Source organism: Nannobrachium achirus (genome assembly GCF_963921795.1).
Source record: "Nannobrachium achirus genome assembly, chromosome: 17".
NCBI lineage: Eukaryota > Metazoa > Chordata > Actinopteri > Myctophiformes > Myctophidae > Nannobrachium > Nannobrachium achirus.
Genome location: NC_137824.1, coordinates 39,789,004 through 39,795,812, shown reverse-complemented (window position 1 = coordinate 39,795,812; position 6,809 = coordinate 39,789,004). Strand labels below are relative to the sequence as shown.

At 38.7% G+C, this 6,809-nt stretch overlaps 1 long non-coding RNA gene across 2 annotated transcripts; it reads right to left on the bottom strand.

Annotated features, from left to right (window-relative positions):
- Positions 1-753: 753 nt before the first annotated feature.
- On the bottom strand, positions 754-5,075 carry LOC308301725. Of its 2 annotated transcripts, XR_013962907.1 has the most exons (8): positions 4,975-5,075; positions 4,219-4,259; positions 3,767-3,813; positions 3,083-3,156; positions 2,870-2,978; positions 2,197-2,272; positions 1,522-1,598; positions 754-1,238 (listed from the first exon to the last, which is right to left on the bottom strand). It is a non-coding gene; the product is annotated as an uncharacterized lncRNA (long non-coding RNA). The 2 variants fall into 2 exon arrangements; XR_013962908.1 differs by lacking the exons at positions 4,219-4,259; positions 4,975-5,075 and having other exon boundaries at positions 3,767-4,171.
- Positions 5,076-6,809: the final 1,734 nt, after the last annotated feature.

The window sequence follows — 6,809 nt, the reverse complement described above, 5'->3', positions numbered from 1 at the left end:
ATTTGTTTGATGTCAATCTCTAATGTTATGTAGACGTTGATTAAAGGTTAGACTCCCAACGTTGGGTTTTTAAGTTTGATTGACGTCATGACCCAACATTGGTTTGATGTCAATCTCTGATGTCATGTAGACATTGATTAAAGGTTAGACTCCCAATGTATTTTTGTTGAAAAGTAAATCGGATTGACGTCATAAGGCAAACATTGATTTGATGTAAGCATCTGATGTTATCTTGACATTGAATTTTGGTTGGTCTCCTAACGTTGGATAAAAGTTATTTTAGTTGAATAAAATTGGACTGACATAATCCAACGTCAGCTTGATGTTAATCTCAGATGTTATGTAGACGATTACTGGTTCAACTCCAAATTTGGATACAAGTTCTAATTTGGTTAAATGAACATAACCCAACGTTGGCAAGACGTCATCCTCCAATGTTGGTTAGACATGTAAGCAAGAGGTGCATTGCTGTCAAAACCCAACATTAGGTTGACATCAATGACCAAAGTTGGAAATGCAAAACATCAGAGGGCGTGAAAACCAACGCTAACATCACATCAACTTCCAGACATATGACAGTATGACACCAAATTGTGTCAAGTACTGAATAGTGAATAGAGGGTAGCTCACACAGCAGTCACTAGGTCTGATTAAGCTTGATCCAGAAAAGAACATAACAGTTCACCTTTTTTTTACCTTAACACTGGACAAATAAAGAAATACATGAAATAATAGCACAGCCTACCTCAGAGAGAACTTCCAGACAGTTTCCTTTTTACTTGCATATGTCCCACAACAACAACAAAATTATTAATAAAATATATTCCGGTGTGTTCACAACAAAAATATAATAATTAAAAAATATAATCCAGTGAGTTCACAACAACAACAAAAATTATTTAAAAAAATATATTCCGGTGAGTTCACAACTACAAAAAATAATTTAAAAAATGTATTCCGGTGAGTTGCCAGATTAAACTGTAGGTCCAAACAGAACTACCAAGATCCCCCAGAATTCACAGTGTCAGTTCAATCAGTTCTGAGTGCATGCGTTTGTGTCCCCCGCTGCCTCCTCTTGCCTGCATGTCCAGTGAGCTACCAGGTTTTAGGTCCAACCAGAACTAATTCAAGTTATATCAGTCCATAGTGTCCCTCTTGAAATGGACAGTTCCCCTGTGTCTCCCGCCTCTGCTGCTTTAGGTTGTCCTCTGCTTCTGGGTTGAACGTCATGACGGCATCTGTAGAAAAAGAGAATACAAAATATGTAACATGCTGTCATAACCTTACACCACCACATTGTCATGTTTTGCAAATTAAATTATTTACAGGTGTGTCTACAAGGTCACAATGCATACAAAAACTTGAAAACTTCACATCATGTTCACCCTCATAACCTTAAAATAACAAGAGTTCAGTTGGTTAAGCAGGCCCTCACCCAGAAGAATTAAATTGTAAGACACTGAAAACCACAGAACACCCAAACCTTATACTGTGTTATGCTGTGCATTACTTCTTACTTACTTAAAAAGCTTGGTCACAGAGGTGCTTCTTCTCTCCATCCTCTCAACGACTGGACCCAAGCAGACACATCACGCCAGCTAAGAGAGAGAGAAGAAAGAAGGAAATAGGTTAGACCAGGGTTTCCTAAAGTGGGTACCCTAGGGTGCCTTGATGCCAGTCCAGGGGTGTCTCAGAATAATCTGATCATCAATATCACTACATCAATATCAGTTCACTAAGTAAAACTGACCTGATTTGTGAGGAGTTATTTTTCCATCTACGGCCAACTCTCTTCTGCAAAAATAGCAGATCTACAAGCTCACAACATGTCACGACGCGCTGTGAGCTTGTAGATCGGCTATTTTTGGTGAACCTTCCTCCCAGAATAGGGATGCTGGGGTTCAAGTGGTTAAACATAAAGTATTAAGTTATTTTCAGTCAGTTCTAATGGAAACTGATATTTCTCCAATGGTGTAAGATTCAAAATATTTACAGTGTACTTCAAGGGTGCTGTGGATTAAAATATTATTTACAGGGGCGAGGTGACCCGAGTCAAAAATGTTTGAAACCCCCTGGGTTAGACACCAAATCAAAGACACTTGCCATTGTATCAAAGGGAAGGACATGTTTTGCCCAATTACATTATTTACAGATTGGTGTGTGCCAATTGTCTGTCCTTGGTCAACATGAAGTTACCTTGTATTGCTCTAAAATACATCAGTCTTCTCCAAAGCCACCTTCCTTTTCCCCCTTCATGTGGTTACCGAAGAGCCTGAAGAAAAACATATTACATTTTTGTGAACAATATAGTAGGGTAAGGTTCTTTTGTAAACATGGCATATAATCTCTTGATCCCTTGTTGATCAGGTGGCCCAGGGTGGTCCGCTTTTTTAAACCCTCTACACCAAATCTGCTCAGCAACAGCAGGTCTATAAGCTACATTCATGCAAAATTGTATTTATTTATTTTCACATAATTTTCACATATCATGACATTGTCATAAGAGGGGGTTCCAGTGGTTAAGCTGCGAAAAAATGAAAACATGCAGACAGGCCATCGCCTAGAATAATTAAACAAATAATTATGCAGACACTGAAAACCACATCACACAAGGGTTAATTCATATTGTATGTTGAAACATGCAGAGAGGGAAGCAAGCACATCTCCAAAGATTTACAGGTGCCGAACCAAGGAATATATAATATACACACCATGGAAGGAGGAGGTTCACACACTGTTCCAGAGCTCCAGTAAATAGTTTATTAGGATAGAATAATAACTATTTACCGGAGCTCTGGAACAGTGTGCGAACCTCCTCTTCTTCCATGTTGAAACATGCACTTTATACTGTGACTCATATAAAGCCTACCAAGGTCTTAAAAGCTTGGTCATCACAGAGATGTTGCTCCTCTCTCCATCCTCTATCCTGTCAACCACTGGCACCAGGTCCGAAAGGACTATCAGACACGTCACGCCACCTGAGAGAGAAAGAGAGGTTAGACACCCAATCAAAGCGTTATAATTTTCCATCGCACAACAGTTTGTAGATTGGCTATTTAGTACAAAACAATGATCAGACTACCTGGTTGTTATCTCCCAAGAGTAGAAACCACCATGTCTATCCCAAAGGAAAGGCGGGACAAGCACAGCAGACACCTGAGAGAGAGAGAGAGGGAGAAGTGAAAACAGACTAGTGACTAGTTCATACATGTTTGCTTCCACATAAGACAGGACTGGACACTGCGTCACAAGAACAAGCAGCCACCCAACGTACGGCACCTGAGACACAGAGAGAAAGGAAATAAAATCAGCACAAAAAGAAAGGAAACTTGACTTCGGTCCATTATCTCCCCTTTAATAATACCAATTTGTATTGTTTTATATCATTTTTATCATTGATTCGTCACCTTTACAACAAAGTACAGCTTGTAAGCATCGGGCATTCGAGGCATGAGCTACACAACCTAACGTGTGGGTAGCGCCGATCAAGGTTTTGCCAAAATGGCTTGCAATATTGTTCTGCTGGCATTTACTCTCATTGTGGGCTTCCCTGACACTGAGCTTAAAATTAACAAAGTGTAAAAATGGTCAACATGTGTTGTTTTTTCTTTTCCTTATTACTGTGGGAGAGTGCAATCATTCAATCATTAAAGGGGAGATATAATGGACCGAAGTCACAAAAATAGCTGATCTACAAGCACACACAATGTGAGGCTGTAGAATGGCTTCTCAGTTCAAATAAATCATTATTAATTAAGTAAATTACCTGGTTGGCTTAGCTCCCAGGATCACCTCATACCACCACAGAGACACCTCATGTAACAGAGAGAGAGTGAAAAAGGAAATGAATAGGTTAGATTTTATCATACTCCATCAAACAACAATGTTGCATTAGACACAAAATTATCTACAAGAACACATTGCATAATATGAGCATGTACAGTATATTATTTAGTACTTGACTAGTTCCTGCAGTGATTGGCTGCAGTAGATTGGCATTCAGACGTGTTTGTAACACCTGTGAAGTGCAGCTTTGGCAGTACAGGGTAAGAAGAGAAGGAGAAGTCTCATGCAAAAGTCATGCTGTATTCTATATTGGATCTTGGATATTATACCACAGGATGAAGATACCTTTTATTTTCCTATTGTGGATTACTACTGGATTTCCTGGATTAAAAATGACTTTGCTAAAGGGTGGTAAGAGGAGACTTAACCTACCATATTGCATAGACTGGTTTTCTTTTCGACGTTGGAATTTTCTGTTGACAGAAGAAAAACAAAAGTTGAAAGACTACAAAATACATTACAAATGAGCCATGTACCACACACACACACACACACACACACACACACACACACACACACACACACACACACACACACACACACACACACACACACACACACACACTCCTGTTAATCACTTCTAGCTCCCACTCCCACTTTGAGAACCATGGCACAAAATTGGTGTTTGTCAATTATGCATTTGAGCCATGGACCACCATTTAGTGAGATTTAGCCTCTCAGTCTCATACCTAATAATTTAGGAATACAGATCATGTGTAAAAAATAATTTAGCTTGTACATTTGGTTTGATTTTACAGTAATTAAAAGATCTATAGGGGTCCATTTGGTTATCAACTCCCCATCATTTAGCTGGGGACCACCTGGAAGGCTGGAACCAACCTAACATTACTAAACAAACACTATATAAATAGCAATGATTACTGTCACAATAACACTATTTAACTGCTGAATAAATAATGGACCTTGGAAACATTATATAATGGAAACTTTTTTACAGGAATGAGGGTTCCTGTCACATATTAAAAGGGGTCTGCAGCCAAATAGTCATTTTGGATTTTGGGGTCCTTGACATGAAAAGGGCTGAAAACACTGGAGTATGAATTGTAAATAGTGAAGTTGTAAAAAGTACTGGAAGCAAAAGCAATCAATTAAAATAGCTTTACATACCTGTGTCATCTCCCTGCTCCAAAACTCCTTCTCTGTGTGCAAAAAGTCTCCATAATGTAGATTTAATCCCACAAATAGACTGGCAGCAACCTATCTTCCTGTTCAACAATCAACAGTGATTTTATTTAGTTTAGTTTTTATCTTAAATCACTTTTAGACAAGCAGCTCTCAATGCTTGCTGTTGGTGACAAATGTAACTGCTGTGGGCTGTTTGGATTCAAAGTGGGGGTGTGCTCTCAGCAGAGCCAGTGGTAGCTGGCCACATCACAGTCACATGACACACAGCCAATCAGGCATTTGCAATTGCATTGTGGGCAGTGTAGTTGATTTTCAAACTGCTTTCCATAAACACACATATATTGTGTTCCTCTCTGTAACTACAAAGATGGCTCCCTTCATCTTTCATATGTTTCCTCCAAACTATAATATCCCAAAAGATAGGCATTAAAATGTGTTTTAATCAGATTTAATTACAGATGATAATTTGCTTGTATAACCAATGTCTGCCCAACATTATTTTACTAACAACCACATAACGTTGAAGTCTAACATCATCAGACGTTGATATTTGGTTGGTTTTAGGTTGTGTTGGTAACTAACCAATAACCAACGTCTGTTCAACGTATTATCCCAACGTCAGGTTGACGTCAGGATGATGTTTTTATTGTATTATACTCATTTCAAGCAGGATAGTTTTATATTAAGCTTCTGAAGCATTGAGGAATACAGTATGGTAGTGGATCTCAAACATTTCAAAGAAGAAACATTTCCATTAGAGAAGATTTTGATGAGTCAAGCAGTGATTCTCAACTATTTTAATTGCAAGAACCCCAGTTTGACATGCATTAGTCTAAGTACGGACCTCCATTTTATGGCATTTCTATCTGAGACCCCAATTTATTGTAAAATCAATGTTAATGGGTCCATTTTGGTTCCATTTGTACACTCTATGAGTTACCCATAAGGGTCCATTTCATTCCTAACTATCATTTAGCAGGGGACCCCCTGGAACTCCCTCAAGGACCCCACTTCGAGAACAAATGCAGTTAATATCAGGTTGCCATTCCATATATCTTTACTGTTTTTAAACCATTAAGACATAAGGTCGATACCTTCTAAAGCCTGACCTAAGTTTTCAGAAAAAAACGCCTGAGGGATAAAACAGGGGTTCCCGTCCATAATGGGTTGTGTATGTTGGGCTGATTTGTACACTTTGTTCTATGTCACATCTATAATGTTTTACATTGATAAACTTCATAGTTAATAGTATGCGGTATTAAACTGTGGATACCCCAGGCTGGCTTGCGGTGGACATTTTTGTCTGAATGATATTTTTGCCATGGAGTGGACAATAATGTTACCAGTAGCACACAAAGAGCCAGTCTCAAATGTCTACTAGCACAGTGGTTCTCAAAGCAGGTTGAGAGGGACCTCAAAGTTCCTTGAATGCGGTCCAAATCGAACATTACAGGTCTGTAACTCTGAGAGTGTATGGAACCAAATGGACCCATAAACACTCTCAGAGTTATGGGTCCTTAAAAATAATAATAATACAAATAAATTGAGAACCACTGTACTAGTGGAATATAGTGTCATACATATCCTGAAGAAACCCTGGAGACTGGGACAGAAATTTAGTCTCATGATCAAAATTACAACATTGTTATTTAAAAACAAAATCTAAAATCTACCATGGTCAAAGGCAAGTCTCGCCACATGTGTCAATGTACAGACATTGATGATCCCTGTGCCAGGACTCAGGAGATATTATGGGATATGTTGTTTTTATCTTTAAATGGGTATACCCCATTTGATGGTGTCCCATAGATGTTCAA